Below are 25,240 nucleotides of genomic sequence, written 5' to 3'. Positions count from 1 at the left end.
CTGGATACCTATTGACTTTTGGAAGGGCAGCTGAGGAGACATTCCATTTCACGCCTATTTCCGGATGGCCTAGATCTCCTTATAGGCCTTATCACCCTCTACTTCTTTCTACTTTTGTACTTAACCCACAAGGTCCTAATATTTGGATTTTAATTCAGCTCCCTCATTACACCATAATGTCTTTGAGAACAGCAATGTAAGCTTTCCCTTACTATTTGATAATTTATAAGTAACATAAATAAATAAGTAGACTTTTTAAAATTGCCTCCTCACCTAGCATGTATTGACCGCTTACTGTGGAGCAAGTGCTTCACAGGTATTAACCCATTTAATCCTCACAACAATCTTTGAGGTCTGTTTTAGGAATTATCCCTATTGTACAGATGGGGAAAACTGAGGCTAAGAGGAATGTTGTAAATTGTCCCAAGTCATGCAACTAGAAAGTAGTGCAGGCAACACTCAAACCCAGGTAGCTCCACTCTGAAGCCCACACTCCTCATCAGGCCCTATACTGACTCTTTTCCAGCCATAAGTTTGATTAAGCAACAGAACTGGCTCTCAACAACAGTTATGAAATTTACATCCCTGGAGAGCCTTAAGTAAAGATTTTTAAAAGAATGACTTGCCTCTGGAGGCAAAGGAAAGACCAGATGACCCCAGCAAATTCCTGGGGTCACTACTGTATACTTGCCCCCATTATTTTATACATTTATTCATATTTTCCAGAAAACAAATACGTTTTAATATAAATCCGACCAAATAGCTAACACACCATTATCAATAAATCGGTAGTGAATAATTATATCATTGACAACAGGGAGAAATATTTAATAGTTAAATATATAAGAGTTAATAGTTAAACAAATATGAACCAAAATATAACTGAGAATATAAAGAAGGGAGTTAATGCTACTCACTATATTTGCCATTAAGTTAGCTTCAAATCTTCGAGATTCTATCAGCATTTTTTCTTAGCCTTACCCAACCAAAAGTTTACACTGAACACCTTACACAGGCCTTTTTCTTAAGGCCATTCGCATTCAGTTCCAATAATAGTCTAGCTGAGATACTTTATTAGACAGACTCCAAACCGTCTGTTTTTCATCTTATTATGCCTCAGAGAGACAGGGAAACGAAGGCTCATGATCAAACCAATGTTTTCTGGAGTAAAATCTAAGTCTCTAAATCATATAGTCAAGTCCCTCATTTTGTCACAAATGTTCACCGAGCACCAACATTGGCTACCTAATTTACAGATCCCAGTGCAAACCAAAATCCAGGAACCCTTGTTCAAAAATTAAGAATTTCAAGACAGTGGCAATAGAGCATTAAACCAGACTCAGGCCTCACAAGACACACAGGTCACATGCTCACCCAGGAAGCTGACCATGTAGAGTCCCTAGACTTTATTCGGGGCACCATTCTAGGCACGAGAAGTACAGCCATGGCCTTTTAATCCACAATCCCAATTTATAGACCGGTTCAAATGCAGCATCGAAGCTCCCATTAGGTAACGAATGGTCCAATACAAATTATGTTTAAGAGCTCAAAGCCTCTTTGGATCTCAAACTGCTATTAAACCCTTGAGTTAAGTGCTAGTAAAAATGACCCAAATTCAAGTGAGCTATTCTTCAGCTTTGTTCAATGTCTTCTTTTGTAAACCAATAGGTCGATAAGCTTTTTCAAAAACTTCTCTCCTTATATGAAAAAGGAGGGTTGCAAGTAATTAGAATAGTAAAGAAAGTCCCAGGACAGCAATATTGCTATATATCATTCTTTTTTTTTTCAGTATTTTTCAACTTATGACATGCGTATGGTGTACCTTCTATATGCTTACATTCCACTGAAAAATCAAATAATGTCCCATGATTGCTGAATTTAAACTACTTAGCAAAAAGAGGATTCTGGAAATTATGGCCCAGGAATATGAAATAGGTTCTGAAACATGAGAGATAGTGGTATCTTAATTTCTTCATTTAGCCCCTGTCCACTGGGCATCTGCTCCCGGAGGAGCACTGTTCTAGGCACTGGGGATTCAGTGGGAACAAGACAAACTCTGCCCTGGCTTGTGTAGTTCGTCGGGACAGGCAGACAGTAGTCAACCAATTTTTTAAAAATGCTTTTTAAGACATTTCAAATTATGATTCCAAAATATAATGGAGGACTGCATTAATTCTAGGATTTTCCTTCAAGAAACACAATCTTCTTAGCTGAGAAGTAGAAGATATTCTTTTACCTCCCGTAGTCAGAGCCACAGTTTTGGTCACTATAAAGGCACAAAATTCTTCCACAGCATACAAAGTAGAATATATCCCCAAAGCAGATCTATTTCTAACTCATGTGTGAATCAAATTGTATATATTTGGACCACTATTACAGACGAGGTATTGGGTTTGGGTTAATGTTAAGGAAATTCAGATTCTATGTACAGTTTATAAGAACCCCACACACAGTGACTTTCATAAAACAGCCTGCTAATCTCCTAGTTGTTATGAGATTTAAACTAATATGCCTAAGGATGCTACTTAGTACCTCCAACAAGACGATGCATAAAAACTAAGGATTATTGTTAATACAGAGTTGGAGTAATTGATCCTTAGATTAATACTGCTAAATAAATACTTTCATAATACCACTACTATAAATGGACAAGCTGGGTTTAAAAGCTGTGAAATCTTATTATAGAGCAAATAAACATGGTGCAGAGGGTCCAACTATAATCTGGCCACAAAGGATATAAACCAACATCTACATTAACAGTTTTCCTGGTCACATCAGATACACCCTCTGTATAATGTTACTATAGGGAAAGAGAAGGGGAAAAGAGAATCATAAAACAAAATTTTTAAAAATTAAAAAAAAAAAAAATGACCTTGCGCTCGCACAGTGCTTTCCAGTTTTGTGAAACTTTTCCACTCACACCACCCCATCTGCCTCTTAAATCCATGTAACCATTGAGAGGGTACTATAACGGAGTTCTGCTCTCCTTGGCATAGCTCAAGGAGCCACAACTTCCCCTCTGTTCTTAACTTCTAACTTTATTTGCTTTAATGGGCCACTGAGAATATCTGTATAAATATTTTTGTGCGTTTCATAACAAAATAAGAGTGCTAACAATCACAACTTGAGAGACTTGGGTAATAAAAAGAGAAAATCTTTGTGTTAAATTCTATAAGGATAAAGTTATCTTTAAAAAGATACAGTTTTTAGGGGCGCTTGGGTGGCTCAGTCGGTTGAGCGTCCGACTTCGGCTCAGGTCATGATCTCACAGTCCGTGAGTTTGAGTCCCACGTTGGGCTCTGTGCTGACAGTCAGAGCCTGGAGCCTGCTTTGGATTCTGTGTCTCCCTCTCTGTCTGCCCCTCCCCCGCTCATGCTCTGTCTCTCTCTCTCTCTGTCAAAAATAAATAAACATTAAAAAAAATTTTTTTAAGATACAGTTTTTAAATCTATAGCTCTTCCTCCAAATGTACTCAACTAATCTTTAACGCCATTGCCTAAGTCAGTTGAAAGCATCCCAAGGGAAATGATATTGTACTATACGCACACCTAGCGATTCCATGGGAACTTTATTATTTTTTAAGAAAAATATTTAGGCAACAATTATAAAAGCTTAAAATCAGTGATCAGCTCTATGACTCAGTTTAACTTAAACATGTAAACAGTGTCTGTTTCAATGTAAAATGATTTTCTAGATTTACCATGAGCTACTAAGTGATATTTTCATCTTTTAAATCTCTTCACTGTCAAGTCTTTTATACAAGAAACCTTAGTAGACCTCCCCGTGAACTCTGGCATTTGGGCTGTGTGTCCAAAAGAACAATGTACCATTACAAAGCCTATTCATGAGGTCAACCGGAGAAGTAATCACAATGACGACCGCCCAGCTGATACTACTCTTTCTAGCATGCTGGCAAATATATGAAGCATGCAAGATCTATGTTACTAAACTACAGATTGTTACTACTAAACGTCTTTTCTAAACTGAAAGATCATTCGTGCAAATTAAAACACCTTTTAATCTAGATTTACTTGCTTGGCTTCAATTCTGTAAGCGTATGTGTAGCAAAAAATAAAAACAAAAATGTAGGAAAATAGTAAAAATCCATCTGTAACTTAAGGACAGTGAATCCTGGGCTATAGTACCGTTCTCAAATTGACAAAATCGTTACTGTGTATTTACACAAGATTCACTACCTAAATAACAAAGATTAAAATCATGAGTACGGAGACCATTTTCTTATAATGATTCTGTCTGAAGTATACAATGGCCTGATGTTTGTCCTTTACACTAAACATTCATACCTTTGTTGCCACAACAAAGTAAGAGGTGACAGTTAGAAGGAGGTTAAACAGAAGGCTTCCTGTCTGGGCTTTTTGAAAAGAAGGATTGCACATTCTATCAAGGCGATGAGAAGCCGGCTCAGGCCCTCTGTGGTCTGCATTATTCAGCACTATTCGGTCCCGATTTCGGGAGCCCGCCAAGGCTTTTGGCCCACCTGACCGGGTGTTCCCTCTACTATACACGTGATGTGGACTCCCAGGGCCGGCGGTCACCCGACCTCCCCGTCTTTGCAGTGGAGTCCCCCTGCAAGCTCGGTAAAGTGAGCCTTTGCAAAGCAAGTGCATCCTCCTCCTCGAGGTCCCTGTCCCCGGCGCCAGTCCTCGCCGCCACCCCCCCCCCCGCCCCCCGACCGGGAGCAGGCGGCCCCTAAAGTAGGTCTCCGCCGGAGCAGCGGCGGCCGCCGGGAAAAAGGAGCCCCACTTTCTCCGGGCAGGAAGGGGGGGAGGCCGAGAGCATTTCCTGTTGTGCAGCTGAACCGAGCGGAGACGTCATTGCATTCACACTCCCTCGGGTGTCAGCCGACCGGGGGCCAAAGTTCAGCCCCTTCCAGGGCGGGCCGGGCACGGCGGACGAGGGCGAGGCGGCCGGGGCTCCCCGGTCCTGGGAGGGCTCCCGGCGCCCCGGCGCCCGCCCTGCCCGGCGCAGGGGCCGGGACGCGGCGGGGCCTCGGGGAGCAGCGCCCGCCTTCGCAGCGAGGGGAGTCGCTCTTCCTCCCGGAGCGCCTCCAGCCTGGCGGCTCCGGCGCGGCGCGCAGGTCACGGCGGGCTGGCCTCCGGGTTCCCGTTCGTTTCCCAGACTGCCGGGGAAGACGCGTAGTTTCCAGGTGCTCAGAGGACGCCCTTTCCTTGCACAAGTTTCTTAGCTTTTCAACGTAATTTCCCCAAAGGGGACCCTTCCCCCCCCCACTAGGATTATTTTTAAATAATCAAAAGCGAAGATCATTTCAGGGTTGTTGCTGAGATTATGTTTTCTCTTCCTTTTCTCTCTCATAATTGCGGATTCCTTAAATAACTGTCAGAAGAGAGGAAAGAGAACATTTCTACGCTGCATAGCTCCAGTGAGGTCAAAGGAGGCAAGAAGACACTGCTTAGACGTTTCTAAAAGCATATTCTATGTGTTCTCATTGTTAAAACACCAGCTGCACAACATATAAAGTCCTTTTATTAGGTCCTTAATTTGTTATATCTCAAATGCCTAATATAAAAAAAAAAATCAGAGTCTCTTACAAATCTTTTAATCTTGTACTTCACTTTAATAGCATCCAAAACTTTGGGCCAGAATGTTTTAAAATTGAAATTACTCAATAAAAACAATGGTTTTTAAAGTTTCTTTTATCCTAAATTTCCAGCCTTCCATCTGGTTTGAAAACATAAACCAGATTATAAACGTGTAATTCCAGAGAAACAGTGGCTCAATGTTAATAAAGTTTAAAAGGAAGACTATAAGGCATCTTCTCATGGTGAATCAATGTTACAAATGTTCTATTGTGCCAACATCTCTAACATTTGAAGTAAGCCATGTTTCATGTCAGGACATGGAATTAAAATATTTAGGGCTTCACCAAGTATAAACTATGGCTTTAGGTGATAATGATTTAGATCCATCAGCTGTACCACTCTGGTGCAAGATTTTTATATGTTTATAGTAGGGGGGAGACTGTGAATGAGAGGGGGTACAGAATGCAGGGAGATATGGGAAATCATTGTTCTGCTCAATTTTGCTGTGAACCGAAAACTGCTCCCAAAAATGAACTCTACTTTTTTTTAATCTTTATTTATTTTTGAGAGATAGAGTGTGAGCAGGGGAGGAACAGAGAGAGAGGGAGACACAGAACAGGCTCCAGGCTCCGAGCTGTTAGCACAGAGCCTGTTGCCGGGCTCGAACACACAAACCAGGAGACCATGACCTGAGCCGAAGTTGACACTGAATCAACTGAGCCACCCAGACGCCTGAACTCTAAAAACTACATTTAGGCTAAGTATCATGATATTTAAAATGCACACTGCATTGTATCCTATGGATTCACAAGTAAGTGAATCTTAAGAATTACAAAAAAAAAAAAAGGGGGCACCTGGGTGGCTCAGTAGGTTAAGCATCTGACTTAGGCTCAGGTCATGCATGATCTTGAGGTTCATGGGTCTGAGCCTTGCATCAGGGTCTGTGCTGACAGCTCAGAGCCTGGAGCCTGTTTCAGATTCTGTGTCTCCCTCTCTCTCTGCCCTTCCCCTGCTCATGCTCTGTCTCTCAAAAATAAATGAACATTAAAAAAAAATTTTTTAATTGCAAAGAGATCATCTTTATGCTTTCATGGAGTTCATCATCCAGTTCTACCCTTCCTTGATAAAGAAGTTACAATTTCAAAACGTCACTTAACTTTTTAATATATTTTAAACATGCATAAAAGACTACACTTTAATAAATGTTAGTTGTCCTACCCTGCCATGTACTACCTAAGGGCAATATTACAGGTAAGCTTGGCTACCACTTCAAGTGCTCCAAAGCCCCTGAGTACTTCTTATGTTGTCTTATTTTCCAAACATTTGAATAACACAGTTAAATATTTTACACACAATATTTTAAGCTTTCATCGCTTATTAGAGTTTACCACTTATTTCCATATATTCCTATCCCCATTTTATCAAGAAATAGGCTCAAAGAACACAGGACTGGCATAGGTGTATGGAACTTAGATGGGCTCCTTTCAATCTTGTTGAAAAGGAATCACAAACCCTTCCTATTTCCATACTCCTAACTCCAAATTCAGACCACCCTTCTGTCCTTCATAGGAGGCTCTGGATTAGCTTGGTAGCCCATGCCTCAGTTCATGAGTGCTGGGGAGCCCACAAAATAACCATCTCCTCATCTCTACCTTATATTATCTACTTAATTTGAATACAGTAACATTTAAACGACTTCCCTGACCAAACTGTACCAAAAGATTCTTGATCATAAAAGTGATTCCAGGGGCGCCTGGGTGGCTCAGTCGGTTGAGCCTCCAACTTCGGCTCAGGTCATGATCTCACACCTTGTGGGTTCCAGCCCCGCATCAGGCTCTGTGCTGACAGCTCAGAGCTCAGAGCCTGGAGCCTGCTTCGGTTTCTGTCTCTCTCTCTCTCTCTCTCTCTCTCTCAGCCCTTCCCCCACTCACTCTCTCTCTCTCTCTCTCTCTCAAAAAATAAATAAACATTAAAAAATTAAAAAAAAAAAAAGTGATTCCAATGTGTCCAATCCTAGGACGTACTGCAGTGGTCGTCTGTCTCCTGGGTGGTCTCACATCAACATTTTTTACTTGCCTTTTCTCCCCCCTCATATCAATCACCTTTTTATCCATTAAATCTCTGCAGTGATTCTCATGTTTTTGATTAGAACATACTTTCACTTATTCCTTCAAATCATCTGTCAATAGCATATAATTAACACTACACAAGCTGTAAGTGACAACCCAAATACCATTCAAGGTCACCGAAAATTTTATTTGAAGTTCATGCTCTCTAGTTAACACTTAACTGCTGATGATGGCACTTGGAAAGAACAAAGAGAGATGACTAAAAGTTATCCTGTTTTACAATCCTAATTACAGACTAAATGAAATCAGTATTCCCATAAATTTAGTAGAGACAGAGGATAAAAAAAAAACCAGTATGATAGCTTTAAAAAAATCAACTTGTGAAAAAAATACATAATTGAAAGTATAAACCTAAATAATTAACTGCGAATTCTTCAGGTCCTGGTGCTATTTTCAAATGCATCTCTTTTATCTCATAAAACTGTAAGGCCAACGGTTTAGAGGATAATGTATTTTATATTTTCTCCTTCGAAACAAAATGGTCCAATTTTGTGCTTTAAAATATACTATAAGAGTGCATAATTCCAGCCTCACAAAATACAGTATCATTTCATTCGATGAAAAGAATTAACACTTGCATTTTTCCACGTTCGTTCTTTTAAAACTCATTATTTGATTCAGGATTGTTTTCATTTAGATGCGTGGCTACAATTTGAGAGTAATTGTGAATTGTTGCAGTCCTTCTTTGGGTCTCTGTGTTTCTGAGACCCAAGTTCTCTGCCACAAGAACCTCCACATTGTCTCAGACCCCGAACAGTCTTTGACATCACTTGACTGGAAGAAGCTCACTGGTCTCACCAACTGGCACCTCTAAAAATATTCAGGGCATATCAAGTTTTTATTCTTCTCTCATAATACCCAATATTGAGGATTATTCTTCTCCAATGAGCATTCACCAATCATTTGTTGTGTTTCCAGAAAACTGGCTCCCAAGAAATGCAATGACAAAATCACTGGGATGTTCTTCTCAGCTCCACATCCTTTTTTCATTAGACACTGTAGGACTGCATTGTTCCTCTAGAGCCAGTACCGTCCCAAATCAAAGCCCAGCCCAACATTAAATGTGTGAAGCAGAGTGAAACAAAAATTGTAGCTCACTGAAAGAACAGGAAGGTACAGGAATGAGGAGACAACTACATTACACACACACACACACACACACACACACACACACACACACACACTCACTCACAGGAATGAATGAACCTTTCGTGAAAAAGCTACATAACTACATGCTCCACAGTCTTTGGTTCCTATAAGACCTTTTCAAACTTCAGTATTTTCTAAGCCCCATGATTTTATTTTTCCTACACACTACCCCCAAAATTACAACCTTCTTTCTATTATGTGACCCTCAGTGCAAATCATCAGTGCCTTGACCCCCTCAAGGCTGGACAACTACACAAAACACAGCACCTGTCCCTGGGAAAAGGCCAGGAACTACAGGTGGTTCAAGAACTATTCATTTCCTCTTCTAGACAATAACCAGATGAGACATCATCACCTCATACTTTTCAGGCTTGAAGTAAAAGTCAGTGTGTTCTTCAAATAGAAATATGTTACATAGTCCTTACGTGTTTTAAGAGCACACCCGCTTTTTCAGCCTCCATCTGTATTTACTATTTCAGAATAGGCCCTCAATAAAGTCCAAATAGTAGTAAGTGCTCAGACAGCCTATAATCAAGTGTGTTATTGAAACACCAGTGTTCCCACATGCATTAAAGTGTAATTAAAATTTAATGAACTGTAGAAGTGACTGTATTTCACTACAGTATTCTTGTGTTCTCTCTAGTCCCTCACACAGTCCTGTGTACTTCTCCAGAGACTAACAGTGGGACTACAGCTAAATCTAAAATAAGCTACTTTCCACAGTGGTTAAAAGAAGAGTTCCAAAATCAAAGTGCCCACTCAGGAAACGGTAACTTTTGTTTTAGTAACATATAATTATATGACTCTTATCTAATATATCATCTCATATATACCACTGCTGTGTATAGGACCCCTTGTTCCGTGAAATATGCACTGATCCATCACCTTCTTGACTATTCATTATGTAGATTAGTAAGCAGTCTGTGTAGGCGAATTAAAAGGAGAGCATTTTCTCATAGACATTAAAGGCAGTCCAGACCTAAAGTAAAAAGTTTTTCAAAATTGTTATGAAGATGCAACAAAACTCACTGCCTACTACCAGGTACTATACAGGTGACAGTCTTACAAGTCCTACACCTGCATAGAAGTGCGTCCCAACATTCTATATCTCTGTTTTTTATTAATAGAAAATATAAATTGAAGAGAAGACTAATTTACTTTATCATAAAATGGCAACCATTTGAGCTGAACTTACTGTCGGCTTGGCATGTCATTTATACGGCCAAAGAGTAGGAAGTAGAAAAGGTACGAATGACTGGCACTGGTGTGACTACAACAAAATGTCCCCAACAATACACTTGCTTTACCTTTACGATTAAAGCCATCACCCTGAAGATTACTGAGCCTCTTGGACAAAATAATAATGATATGCTAGTACAAAACCAATAGATCTCACTCAAAATGCACATGAGATAGATTTTTCTGCAAAAAAAAAAAAAAACGTTTACACATTTTTTTACGCTTCATTTCATTTCATCGTGTTTTTAGTTATGAAACTGCCAAAATCAGTGACCCGCCTCTCAATGTGTTGCAGTGTGCGTATGCCCACCATTACTTATCGTGACTAGGTGCAAAGTCTTTAAGCTGAAGCACAAGTTCTTGGACAATGTACTTAGGCACTCTAACTTTTTCACCAACATTCACTTAATATGCATTTTATGTTGCCCTCAAATCAGACGCTTCTGTGAAAATACTCCTGACACTTTCCCACGCTGATGCCTATCTAAATCAAGGCCTATCTAAAGCATCCTCTTCCCCCATTAAACATTCCCAGCTCTCCTCAGCCAGGGACCTGAGCCGGGGCTCGATACCACAACCCTGGGATCACGATCTGAGCCTAAATCAAGAGTTGGGCACTCAACCGACTGAGCCCTTTAACCTGCTTCTTTTAATTACAGTTTCCTTTGCAGGCATAGTCCTTTTGCTTAGTATAGATTATAAAAGTTCTGACTATGAGGATAGTAAAACTCTTCTTTATATTTTATATTCTATGTCTATCTCTATTGTATTTTATATTCCCATGAATTTCACACATGCCGGAATCTCAATACTTTTATTTCTGAAAATAGATTTGTATTACGTTATTACACATCCCAACCCTGTTTCAGCTGTAAAAGTCTCAGCAAGCATGTTTAGCCCCATAAAATGTTTTTACCCAGTTAATAAGAGGCTATATTCTGACGAACAACTGGCGATAAGCAATTTGCTTTTGAGGATTTATAACCAGCAATAGCCTAGACAGAGTACATCTCAGACATGAACGACCTGATCCCTAAAGAAATTAATAAAACAAATGAAAACGACATAATAAGAGGGCTAGGTGAACGAACTAGGAATATTTAGCCTGGATAAAAGAATACTAAAGGGAACATGATCACTATCTTTAAATAATTGTAGGAATGTCCTGCAAGTCAATGAGGAAACTTGGATAGCTGCAGAGGGCCAAACTGCTGATAAACTGAAGCGTCCAGGAGAGGAATCTGCCTCCCTAAGAAAAGAAAAGGTGTTTAGGTAGAGGTTGAATGCAAGCAGTCCTTGGTGATCTGTCCTGAGTGATTTCTGCTCGCTCAGTTAGGGATTAAATGATGCCTCCAGTGCTCTTATCTAATCTTGAAATTCTACGAAAGACTTCACGTTGCAAAGTGTCCCGTCATCATTTGACAAATCAATACATCAGATCCTACTCCCGTGTGAATTAACCATCATAATTTAAATCAGACACTTTTAAGAGATGCCCTAAACAAGGTGTCACGTGCAGAACCACAGAGGGACAGGAAGAAGTAAAACTTCTCACTAAATGCTAAACCGGTACTGAAGGTGCAACCTGCTCAAAATTAAGGTCTGACCCATCCGGAAAAAAGCACCAGCAAAGCTGACACTGAATGAGGAAGTTAGCCATTTGCATATTCTAAAGACCCTCAGAATCCCATTTCTACATCCCTCTCCTTCGCCCTGCCTCATATTCTTAGAAATACTTAACATGTGAAACACAAAAGCAGTAGTTTGATTTACACAACTGGGCAGTATATTGTAAAAGTTTCTTATGAAATTCAAACCAAAACCTGTTGGTGTAAAGGAAATCACAAATGTTAGCTATGCCATTAGACATTGTTTGCTTTTCCAGCTATGAGGAGGGTTAATATAATCACAGCAGGCTATTGTTACTAATTTCAAAGTGTCTTCTGTTTGCTTCTCATTGCCCTGGTCCTACCCAACCCACAAGAATATAAAAAAAGAAAGACAAATTGTCAGGACAATTTCCTCACAATATAAATTCCAGATCAGCTATTGATATCCATTGTAACCCCTTTGAGACATCATTAGGTTTGCCATCAGTAAACTCTCACCAAACATAGCCAAAATCAACTAAGGACTGAACAAATCTGGAGTCTGTCCATTAAAAAAAAAAAAATCTATCTCCACACTTAGCGTCCAATTATTTGCTATATCCTATACTGTCAGGTGATTTATTTTAAAAGGTCATTTTGAATATTCTCAGCCACTTGGCCCATTTATAAAGCTACACTTGATTAAATCTGGGCACTAAGTTCAGCACGAATATTACTAAGGCCATCAGAACAAGTAAACAGATTGCAAATTCAAAAACAAACGTCTTTGGATTCCTTTTCTTCTGCTTGAAGGTGGGTATCGCTATCTCAAAATTTTGTTCCACATGTGCATTAGTGACCTATGCAAAATTTAAAGGCTCCAGGGGACATTACAACAAGCTGTGGAGCTGCTAACCATTATCTTTCTGAAAACAATTACATATGCCCATAATAAATTGCATCAATAGCAGTCAATTATCTCAAGAACACTCTACTAACCCTTGTCACAAATGTATTGCTGCGTATCAGATTTTTTTCAACAATTGAATTATTCTCAAAACTTAGCATTGCTTCACATCCTAAAAATAGCCACTCCAATTCTCTTGTGTTACCCTGCTCTGCTCCCAGGAGGTAGGGCAGTGCTATAAACAATGCTTCATTTTTACAGATGAAGAAACAATGAAATATAACAGAAGTACAGCCACTTTGCCTGAATCATTCTGAAAATCAATAATGAGGCAAGCAATAAACTCGTGGGGTCAGGGTTTACTATCAGCCTTTCTGGTGTCCTCTGTGGCCCTGGGATAGGCTCTAATGAGCACATCCTGACAACAAGGGCACAAAGATACTTAGAATCCTCATTTTACCAAAAAAGCTCATATTTCTCCGAACATAAACTTTGACATATGACAAATAAATTGAGTAACAAGAAAATATATTGAATATTTATAACCCTGGATTTTTCCCTCGCTTGGAGAAACAGGGATTATTCAAAATGTAAACTTCAGGAGAAGAAAGAAAAATAAAGCTTGATAATTATTCCATGGATAATTAGAAGCTGAACTCCCCATGACTCGTCCATAAAGTGTTGGGGCCAGCCATCAGGACTCTCCCACGGGGCCCTGCTGAGTTGCAAAGGCAGATTTCATCACTGGAAAAGTGGTTCTCCCCCAGCCTTCCCTCCTTCATTTTTCTTTGTTTCCAAGGGCAAGGATCTGTAATGGGGTAAAGGAATACATTCTCTTTATGCCAAACTTATCCAAGCAGAAGGACCAAGAAACAACTCTTCCTTAAACTCCACACCCACAAGCAGTAACTGCCTTCAAATAGCTTCCCTTTCAAAGCACCGTAAGCAAAATATGGCCAAAGAAAACTGTCCTATAGGGAAGAATCCCAGTCAACTATAAACTTCCCAGTCCAACTGTAGGAAAAAAATTGCCTCAAAATGGCTCGATCTGAGCAACTGTTGTGAAATCAAACGGGAAGTGCAGAGACCAAGAAGACCCTGACTGTGCTACGAGAAGTGTGATTGCTGGGTGTGCTTCCCAGGGGACTCCTTATAGAGCTGAAGAAAAACTTACAGAGCAAAGACTAACGGAGACATCACCCCTCCTTTCGTTCTGATGACCACCCCCCCCCCCCAACCACCATCTTACCTCTTTTCTCACCATTTAGAGTACAAGCTTCTTGAGAATTTGGACTTTCCACATTCACCAAATCCCTACTGCCTGCCTACTATACACCGTGTCCTGTGTTTCCACGTTTTTGTGAAAATATAAACCATCCTAATCCACTAGAAATTTGACAATAAAAATAATCGGTAAAAAAAAAAATGAAAACTTCATTTAAATAAGAATAAAAATATACATTCCAAATAAAAGCCGTGGTAATCTCTTCACCTTAACAATCTGATAAATGCAGTTTACAATAAAATGTGTCATTTAAAAACCATTTTCTTCTCTTCCTTGTGAAAAAGTAAGCAGAACTAGATTCTACAAGTTAGGAAAGGCCATAATGCTGAATCATAAAGAGGGTTTTTTTAAAAAAAACTAGTGCTATATTTAGTTATGCAAAAAATAGTAATAAATAGTACGTCTTCAAAAACTACCTTACTATGAAAAATATAGATACAGATATGGGTATAATAAATGGGATTTTTTCATGAGTGATTTAGTAAGACTTGCAATGCTTCTTTAACTGTTATCTGGGTTGAGAGACACAATATGAAAGTAGAGATTTCCAAAAACACTGGAAAGTAGTACAATGACTAAATTTGCCATGAAAAGTTTCTAAAGTAGTCCACTGGAATATAAACGCCATGAGGACAGGGATTTTTTTTTTTTTTTTTTTTTTTTTTTAGCTATTTTATTCACTGATGAATCCCCAGTGTCTAGAAGAGCACCTTTCCCAGAGCAGGTAGGCGCTTAATAAATTTTTGTTGAGTTAATAAATGTTTGTTTAAAAGTCAGCAGTCCCGGGAACACTCCAGTTGTGTCTCCTAAGCAAGCCCAAGGCCTCATGAGTAAACACTGGTTCTCCAGCTCTTGCGATTTACGTAGAAGTTCAAGTTGGGTAATTTCTGGCCCTAGAGGCTATTTTTAGGCCACAGAACTCCAGAAGGATGATCCACAAAGAACCAGAGAATTTAGTTCACCTCACTAGTGTAGCACTGTCTGAGCTGAATGAAAAATACCCCAAACTGTAATTGATATTTTCATTTGTTAACTGCTGAGAAACATGGGCATTTTGACATCGTTTCTTAAACCATTTCCATCAAGAGTTTAATAGACCACTTGAAAATGTGAAAGTGATCATTTTACTGTCACAGCAAAATTAGGTTCTCCTGTGTTTTTCTTTTCTTTTGGTGTAATTTCTTTTTTTATTTTTTTGCAAATTTTTTAAATGTTTTTATTTATTTTTGAGAGACAGAGCAGGAGTGTGGAGGGGGAAAGAGAGAGGGAGACACAGAATATGAAACAGGCTCCAGGCTCCGAGCTGTCAGCACACAGCCAGACGTGGGACTCGAACTCACGAACCACGATATCATGCCCTGAGCCAAAGTCGGACATTTAACCGACTGAGCCACCCAGGCACCCTTGGTGTAATTTCTTCATAATAATAATCATAGCTGCCAGATATTTAACGTTTTACTATGTGCTCAGTGAGACAGGTACACATATTCTCATTAAAAAACTTCACAATGACCCTTAAGCAGATATTATCATCCTCATTTTGTAACCTGCAGGAGGTTAACTGACCTTCCGAAATTCCCTAGAGCTGGTGGTGGTGCTGGAATTTACCCTGTTCTGTCAGACTTTAAATCCAAGCTCTTAGCCCCAAGGCTACCTCCTTCATACAGTGTGTATCACACTGACGGGTATGCCTAAACTACTAAGATTAAACACTGTGCGAAGTGATCAAAATGGTTGGCAATTTAATTTTTTAATTTTTGCAAAAATTTTGCTGTTTAACTGTTGCTTATGCTGCTGCGTGAAATGGTGAAAAGACCAATTGTGCCTGGAGCCTAACACCCTGAGTTCAAATCATACTTCCTTACTGACTATCAGAGTTGTCCCTGCAAACACCATTTAACCTTTCTGAGTCTCAATCCCCTTAAGTGTAAACATGAAGGTAATAATACCAAATCTTCTCACGGCTGTCACTGGAGAGTGCCTGGTGAGCAGCCTGGCACAGAATAAGCGCTCCTTCAGCCTAAATGCCCTTCCTTCTAACGGATTTGCTAAATTGGCACTGTGCTGATTTTATAAAAGTGTTTAGTTCATCCTCGTAATACCATAATTACAGAATATAATGACACTGCATTCTCTATAACTACAAAGTAGAATTTATAAACTGATAGATGATGAGTTGGAAGAGGCTTTAGAAGCCCATCTGTTCCAATCCTTTCGTTTCCAAATGAAGTCCAGAGAGTTTAAAGGACTTGTTTCCAAGTTTTTACAGAAAGCTAATTGCAAAGACACTTCTAGACCTTATGTCCCTCCACCTCTACTTCCACGATAGTCCCAGTTTTTGCCTCACATTACACAGGCATGGCAACACGTGTAATTTTCAGACAATTAAGCAGTATAAAATAACCTCAGCTTAATTGCATCCAATTAACAAGCCAAATTAGTGTTTCATATGTACACTATTAAACTAGTTGTCTGGCTTCCAAAAGAAATAAAACACTGTTTCAAATGAATCTAGCATTTTAGTGAACAAAGCTACTTACAATTTAAATTACCTTTGCTATAATCTTCTTTATATGGAATTAGACCTAATCTCCATTTTAAAAGAAATTCTTTCTGCAACTATCAGGATGAAAATTCATGCTTGTATTTTAAGTATCAAATTTTTCTTTCTCACTAAATACATACGATTTTCTAAGATTAGTATACATGTGCATGCATGCACACATGCATACCTGGACATATATGCATGCCTAAGGCCCCCTAAGCAAATACAAACGAGGGTGTGTCTGACATTTCCCCACCGCCCAGTTTGAAAAGTCCCACCTTTTTCTTGGCCTTCAGAAATCAAGTGAATCTGCCACAATGCAAATAACAAGAGCTTTGCTGATCTCCTGCTTTCTTTTTCAGAGAAAATGAAACCACCAGATAAATCTTTGTCAAAAAACACCGCCTTCCAAATACACTGCCCTACACTATCCGTCCAGTATTGTCATGATTTAGATACAACTGGGTATCAATTAAAAACCGGTATTCTAACGAGCCACAAAACGAATCATCTATCCATTCCTTAAATATTTACACCTAAAAACATAAGTGCGTTATCATTTTAAGTATAGCCATTTTTATCAGTTATCGTTTGTTTGGTGGCCAACTTTCACTATTACTATTTATAAAGACTGTTCCAAGGAAAGAGTTGTAGAGTAGGTTAAACTAAAAATGCAGTACTGTATACTGAAGACACAGCTCAGACTGACGATCTGCTGTACGTATTTGACCATGTTTATCAAAATACTTAATCACTTTTGTTATTTATTATTAAGATGTCCATGAACAAGACAAAAGAGTTCACACTGTCATGCAGTGGTGTCAACCTTCATTACGTCTTTTGGGGCCTTATACCAATTTAATGGCCACCCTGCCACCAAGCTATTCATCCCCTAGATGTTTATAATCTTTCTGAACACCCACACATCATAGCATCACTCCTCTGCTGAAAAACCTTAGGTGAAATCCAGCTTTCTCAGGAGGGCTTCATGGCCCACATGGTCTGGAACCAATGGACCTTTCCAGGTTCGCCGTACTCTTCCTCTCCCTTGGCACAACAATGTCCCACCACTCCAGATCAAATTCAATGTGCCCCGCCCTTCCCTCTTAGTAGGATTTACTGAAATTCTACTCAACTTTCAAGGCCCCCGATCAAAATTTACTTCCTCCCACAAAGACCCTCTAATCTTTGCAAATGGAAAAAAAAAAAATGCTTCCATTTATATTATACTTTCGCTCGTACGTTTTAGTAAAGTTTATTTAACAAGCCATATGTCTTCTCTAGATTGTAAAAATTCAAGTCAAGGATCATCATTCCCTTACCTCTCAATTACTCATATTCTGCCCCCCCCCCCCAGTCTGACTCCACAGCCTAAGCTTGGAGCTCCACTTCCATAAACTGACTGTTTTTGCCACCTAAATTGAAATTTCTATATTGTATGAATTTTAAAACAGGGAGCAAATTAATTAAGTGATAACAGTTGACAAAATGGAGTAGGAGCCCAAGATTACATAAAGGAATGTTATTTTCACTAACCTCTTTTTCCACTCTTTTGTATTACGTTGACCCTTAATCATACAGAAGGTAAAAAAGAAAAAACAAAAAAAAGATCTAAATTTTCCCAAAGGTTCCAGTATTTGCAGTCATGAAGAGAAATTATCTGGGGACTTGAATGTTTCACTAGCTGTTTAGAAACATAGATCCAGCTTATGCAGGGTTCTAAAGATGAATCGGTTCTTCAAACAACAACCTTGAAAGACCTCGGAACTGGTAGTTATTCATTAAGTGAATCAATGGTGTTGACCAATTCAGTTAACTTGATCCTCAAATAAGTATTTTTTAATTTAAATTATTTATTCTTAGAAAAATTACCTGCAAATAATAATAAGCTAACCTACAATTAAACCCCTCAAACCGAAGTTAGCACATGGAGTCGTAACAAACCTCCAGGGGTCAAGGACCACTGACGTTGAAGTACTTGTGAAGAGACACATGTTATACATAAGGCTCCTCCAACTTCTAGACCCTGCCCCCCAAAATTCTTTCTCCAATGATCTACTTCTGACATAGCCAATAGTATGTCATATGGTCTGATTTTCCAAAGACAGTGCCCATTTATGCCAGGTTAGATAATCATTCATGTGGTACTGACCACGTAATCTGGCCACACCTCGCCTCATTTCTCTAGTTATGTACCCTCGGCCCCACTGGCTTGCTTTCAATTCCTCAAAGCACTGTACATCCCCCAATCTCAAGATATTTGCATTATTCCCTCTTTGTACAATACACTCTTTCTCTCCACCTCTTTCCACTTGACCATAGTTTATTCTTCAGTCTCAGCTCAAATATTACCTCTTCAGACAAGGGTGATATACTGCTTATTTTTATACACTCATTAATAGGTGCATACACTTATTAATAGGTGTATACACTTATGATACGCTCCTTTCTGTTTCTTCGAGAGCACTCACAACTAATGTGGCTTTATTTATATTGGCTCACCTCATGCCTCATATCTGTCAAGCCCACTAGATTAGAAGCTCCTTTTTTGGTCTGGATCATCATTATATCCTTGGTGTCTACCAAAAGCCTAATCCATAATAAATACTTGTTGAATAAACGGATGAATAAGTTGTATTGATCAATGATGACTGGGTCACTTGTCATAGTACTCTGAAGAAAGAGCTAAGATTATATGTGAGTGACAAGTCAAAAATGTTGCCTAGCCCTGAGTACTTCCTGACCTTACCTCCAATCACCATGTGACCCAGAAGTAGTAGGTCAAACCCCACCTGCTCTCCGCCCTGTGTCTTCAGGCACACAAGCATCATTTTCATCTCTTCTCTCCAAAGCACTGTCTTCAAATATGTCTACCTAGTCAGACTTCAAATTTTAAGCAGATAGGAAATCTACAGTTACGGACACTTGTAGAATAGATCAAATGCCATAATTAACACCTCAAATGACAAATAATATGAGTATGTGTTAAGATTAGCACATATTTGGCTCAGAAAAATAGTGACACAAATTATTAACCAGTTCTGATTCTATTCTAAATTCAGTCTTGAAGATAGTATAGCTCTATGTCTCTCTTGATGCTAGTAGCCAGGATCAACATCACAGAAGCCAAAGATTGTACAGATCAAGTATGCTGTGTTATCCTCTTATACGTGAAGACTGGTTATGTCACAATGATAGATGAAGTGCTGAAATATTTGTCCAAATTACTTAGGGCCATCTCACAGCTACAAATACTGACTTACAACTTCCTTTTTGTTAGCAATGCCATAAATAGCATATAGAAAGCAGTGCTTTTGTTGTTGTGATCAAGTATCAGGAACAAGTGGAAAATTGTATCACGTATATTATTTCCTTCAAATAATCACAATCTTATTTTCACAAGGTTTTCCCATTTTCTCTCAATCTTCATTCACAGCTTCAAGCATTGAGAAACCTCACTGGAATGTTCACTGAGGTTTTACTCAAGATAAATGAAGTCTCTGCCTATGTGGTTACAGCAACCCTACACACACTAATAGTGTGAAGTTCCTTATGAAACCTGAAGTCCATTGAGTTGAGATAGCAGACTTCCTCTGTTCCTTTTTATATCACTTAGAAAGCTGCAATACTTACATACCCTGTTTTAGCCAAAATATGGATTCATGGTGAATTCATTTATAAATTCATTAACTAGAAGCACAGCATTGGAATTTTCAGGTGAAGGTTTAAATTGTGAACCATTTCTCCACCTACAGGACTGTTACACAGACCAGTAGAGTCCTGTTGATGCTGACTACGAACCAAAATTTGAAAACAGTGTTTATTTTGAACAGACTTAGGTGAGTAGCAACCTGTTGGATCCCAAACTATCCATCCAGTTGATCTTAACCACCTTTCCCTTATTACAATAGTTGCTACCTCAGGAATTAAATGCTTCCACACTCTAAAGGAGTACGCTTTTCACTCATGCCAAATAACATTTTCTATAGCTCTTTAAAACTACTTTTCTATGTTGAAGCTTTCAGATTAACTTCAGCTAATTACTGATAACTGAAAAATCTAAAGCCAACACAAATAGACTATATGTTATCATTGTTACTGTTGAAATAAACCCTGCTTTAAAATTCAAAATAGGCAGATTCTTAAAAAAAGAAAAAATCCTCATTTTAAAATGGAATCAGCATAAAAAAACAAAACCTGATTTTTCTGAATAGTGACGAAGTGTCAAAAGCTCAAGCAGACACACGTACCATTATTTCACAGGGAACGCCTGCATTCGTGTTCTCTCTGTTTTGTTTTCATAGTAACAAGAACATTTGAAAACACATCTTGTGTAAAAAGAGCCCGATCAATCAAAATATTCCACTGGCTAATCTTTCAATAAAGTCAAATGACATGACTTCATTATGTGATAACACACATAGAGTAAATTCACCTTCATATCCCATGTTTAATAGAAATATAGAAATGCCTTACCTACTTCAGTGAAATTTTTCCAAACACCTCCACAAGGATCTAACATGTTAAAAATCAGTTAAATGTTAAATTGGTACCATCATTAATATGCTACCACTCCCCCAAATTGTCCCCAAATCAATTTCACATCAATTTAATCATAAACACCGTTAACATAAATATAAGCAGTCTCTAAAAACACCAACCTCATAAAACACAATCATAGTAACAGAAATATAGATGCCAGCAAATGAATTTTGTTTTATACCTGACCCATGTTCAAAGCAAGACACTCAGACAATTTTCAAAAGATTCACCATTGTCATGTAACATTTTTCTGTACATAAGAAATATACTGCATATTTCAAACCTAGTGGTCAAAAGGGATTATGACACTTGAAAAGCACACTATCATTTAGTGGATGTTGGTAAATCCTTTTCACCTCAAAATAAAAATGCACACTTCTCATCTGGTAACATGATTTCCTAGTGTTCCACAGGAATTTCATCTTTGAAAATGCTATCACCTAGAGGGTATTTCTGTCTTGATAAACCATCTGGCCTATATCCTAAAAATCAAACCCAATCTACTCATTACACAATCTACTTGGTTAAAATCTTGTTTGGGCACTTTTACAGGGTAAAAAAGAAAAAGACATCTGCAAATTCTAATATATATGTAATAAATACATACATACTATGTGTAACATACATCTCTGTACATACATATGCAAATATTTAAAATAACTTGGTTTGCTCAAGGACAAATATCACCAAATATTACTTTATCACTGGAGGAAATGTTTCTAATAAAGTTAAATGGCCTTTTCCAGGAGGACAGATCATTGCAAATTTAATTAAAAAGGATCTTATTAATATTTCAAGTAATTTCTGGGCTTGATTATGCGCTACAAAAGAAACAACTGTACTGAAGAGAAAAATCAATAGCCCTTGACTAGAGCCCTGAGTATGCTAGAAAAACACAGTTCTCTTGTGAATTATCAAGGTCTAGCCTTTGGGGGTGGGAGAGAGCACCAATATTTATTTGGAGGTAGACTGAGTTATTTTTAAAATGGCAAAAAAGGAAGGAGAACAATCGGTTCAAATTTTCCATTATAATGAAAGTACCGGAAACAAGCCTTTTTATGTTCATTTTAGGCCTAAGAAACTGTGCAGAGAATAAGGCTTTTGCAATGTCAGTTGCACACACTGCTTCCTGTGCGAATTCTAAGCCATTACAGGTGTCCTAAGGCCTCCAGCGAAACCTATTATCAGGTTAGTCCTCCCGTCCCCTCAAAGCCATCCCCACTGCCCCCCTACCCCACACATATTATTGCTCGGCTGCTCTAAGTGTCTATTAAGGACCCTCTGTCTTCTCTGCACTCCCGAGGTTAAAGTACCCACTTTCCCTCGGCGAAGCCTGTAAAAGCTTTCCCATTAGAGAGGACTAGTTCCTGCCGTCCTTTTCCAGTTAGATGCTTTCAAGTCAGGAGAGGAGCCACTTGAAGAAAACCCTCCTTCCCCTCCTCCCTTTTTCCACTGGAAGCCACGTCCCTGAAGGACAACACGAAGGGACACTTCATGACCTTCTACCCCCTCACCCAATTTGGGCTCGGAGAGTTGGGGGTCGCATTTTCTCGTGTCCTCTGCTGCACTGGATGTGTTATGTAAGAGGGACAGAACGCGAGAGGCACATGCGTATAAAGCGCACCGATCTGCGATAACAGCTGGGGTGTCAGAGCTAATCTGGAGTCTCCCCCACCGAATACGACAGACACCACACATACATCACCCCCACCCCCTACACACACCCCCACACTGAGCAGTGTTTTCCTGTCTCGCCCCTACCAACACCAGACGCACAGAATGCAAAGGCGGGGGAGGGGTGAAGGGAGGTGAGAGAGGAGGAGCAGCAGCACATCTGCTTTGATAGCAGCCGGCAGAGCCGCCGCGGCAGAGAGCCCCTCGTTAACCCCCTTCCTGTGGCTGCACCACGTCATGGAACATTCCCGGAACGGGCCAACGTTCCACCCACTTCAGGGAACAGACATAAAGGCGCAGACCCAGCTCCCCACAGTGCAGAACCCAAACACACATGTCCCTTCCCGGTCCCCGGGCAGACGCACAGACGAACACGCATGCAAACCGCCCCCACCCGTCTCCACGCGCCCCCGGCCAGCCCGCCGCGCCGGGAGCCGCTCTGCGGCCGGTGCACCCGCAAGGCGAGGGCGCCTCCGCCTGAACCTTCCATCGAGACAGTCCCCTCCTTCCTCGTTTCCTTCCTTCTCTCCTTCCTTCCTTCCTTCCTTCCTTCCTTCCTTCCTTCCTCGCTCGGGAGGAGAAAGGAGTCACTGAAATGCCAACAGCTAGCAGCCTTCGCCGCGCTCGCTCGGCCGCAGGCCGGCGGCCCGGCCCCCGCGCCGCCCGCCCGCCCCCGGCCCGCGCCGCGCGCCCGCCGCCCGCCCGCGGCCCCCTCCCCCGCTACCTGACGACGGGCGGCCGGCGGCCGCGGCAGCCGCAGCGGTGGCCCGGCGGTGCGCGCCGGTGCACGTCCCTCATTAGTAACCAGGCACATTCCTGCCTCCAGCGCTCCCGCGCGGCCCCCTCCCCCCAGGACATTACGCAAAGCAGCCTCCCCTCATCTGCATAGATCCTCGGCCAGGGTATTCCCCGCATTTCCCGACGCGCCGGACCACCCCCCCACCCGGACGAGGTCTCCCCCATCCCCGCCCCCTCCGACCCTCACCCTCGCCACACCGGGAAGGGGCTGGGGGCGCGCGCCGCGAGACGCGACCGAGTCCGGCGGAGGCGATTTCAGTATAAAGTGAAACAAGCTCCCAATGCTGAAGGAGGCAGGAAAAACACGGCGCCTAGGCCACTTACCGAGCCGAGGAACCTAGATTCCCGCCGCTCTGCGCTCCCAAATGGTCGGTCCGCCCTCCGCGCGCCCCAAGGCTGCACCCAGCACCCCAAAGTCGAGACGTGTAGAAATATCGTTAACGAGCCAGGAGACCCTCCAAGTTGCTCCGGGCTCCGGGGAGCCTCAAGGTCCAGGACTCAACTTGGCAAAGACTTGTGCCACAGTCCCCGAAGATGTTTTTGTGGAGACCCTCCTCCGGCGGGGAGAGACAGCGCTCGGCGGCGCCCCGCTCGCCTCCTCTCCACCCTCTCACCTCCAGCCCGCCTCCCGCCGGCTGCCCGCCTCCGGGCCGCGAGCCCCTCGGGCGGCTGTCAGCTCCCGGCCGCCGCCGGGTGACAGGGGCGGGAGGAGGGCGCGACGCGGTGGCCCGAGCCCGAGCGGGCAAGGGGGATCCTCGCAGCAGCGGCGGCCGCTCACCTGGAAAGTCACCGCTGAGAAGGAGGAGGAGGAGGACGGAGAGGAGAAGGAGGAAGAGGAGGGAGAGGAGGAGGAGGAGGAGGAGGAAACCCCCCTGGTGCCCTTGTTCTCGCTGCCGCGGCGGCCGCTCCTCGCCAAGGCTGAGCGTGTCTGGTGGGGGGTGTCTGGTAGCATTTCCTTAAGGACAGAGGGAGGGCGGGCGCGGAGGGAGGGAAGAGATCCCGACCGCCAGCCCAGGCTCCTCTTTCCTTTATTTATTTTTCTGACACTATACGGAGATGGGCCCAGGGCAGGGGCCGCGGGGCTCGCGAGGGAGCGCGAGGCCCGGGCCGCAAGCAGTCTGCGTGCGGGAGCCGCAGCGGCCGCCTCCCCTCCCGGGCTGTGGACGCACCGGGTTATTCCTGGCAGCGCCTCCCCGAACAGAAGTTACTAGGAGGAGTGCGCGGCGAGGGCGGGCGGGGGGAGAGGCGGAGGGAAGGAGGGAGGAAGAGGGAGAGACTCAGCCAGCGACGTCATCGGATCCCCCAGCGCGTCCCAGGGAGGGAGGCTGAACCAGAAAAACCAGTCTGGAGTCGGCAAGCTGGAGAGGGATGTGCGGCGCGCGGGGCGGCGGGGCGGCGGGGGAGGGAGGCGGCCGGGAGGGCAGGGCCTGGCCCCGCTGCGGCCGCTCGGGGCGGGAAGACCAGGGCCGCGCTCCCGCTCGCTCGGATCGGGGAACTCCCCCGAGAACCAGTCTCTACTTGTCATGCAAAAAAAAAAACTTGGGCGTCTCCAAGAGCCTGAGAATTTCCTTTAGGGACGTGGAAGCCCCCCCCCCCCCCATCTTCCCCATTTCCTCGTTTAATCTAATCGTTCCCTGTCTTGATCGCAAAATTATATAATAATTAGTTTTGTCATTATGACTTTGTCCGTGTACCTCTGATCCCCTTCCTCGCCCTCGCCCTCGCCCGTCCTCACGGTTGTTACAGTCAAAAAAAAAGAAAAGAAAAAAAAACTCAGACTAGCTCCCGGCTGCATTCTGGAGCTTTGCAAAGCGTTTTACTA

General features: G+C 41.8%; 1 protein-coding gene across 5 annotated transcripts in view; it reads right to left on the bottom strand.

The window, feature by feature from the left end:
• HIVEP2 (HIVEP zinc finger 2) overlaps positions 1-24,806 on the bottom strand; it is a 204,923-nt gene extending 180,117 nt beyond the window's left edge. For 2 of the 5 annotated variants that reach the window (XM_019425109.2, XM_019425108.2), the window contains exon 1: positions 23,743-24,806. The gene's annotated coding sequence lies outside the window, so the exon portion shown is untranslated. Of the gene's footprint in view, positions 1-23,014; positions 23,266-23,344; positions 23,471-23,742 lie in introns of those variants that run through there. The other 3 variants (XM_053904423.1, XM_053904421.1, XM_053904422.1) reach the window with 3 other exon arrangements.
• Positions 24,807-25,240: the final 434 nt, after the last annotated feature.

The sequence above is a fragment of the Panthera pardus genome, unplaced genomic scaffold (assembly GCF_024362965.1).
Source record: "Panthera pardus isolate Hobbes unplaced genomic scaffold, ASM2436296v1 HiC_scaffold_17, whole genome shotgun sequence".
Lineage (NCBI taxonomy): Eukaryota > Metazoa > Chordata > Mammalia > Carnivora > Felidae > Panthera > Panthera pardus.
Note: the sequence above shows the minus strand (reverse complement) of the source record. Positions and strands in the feature narration are given on the sequence as shown.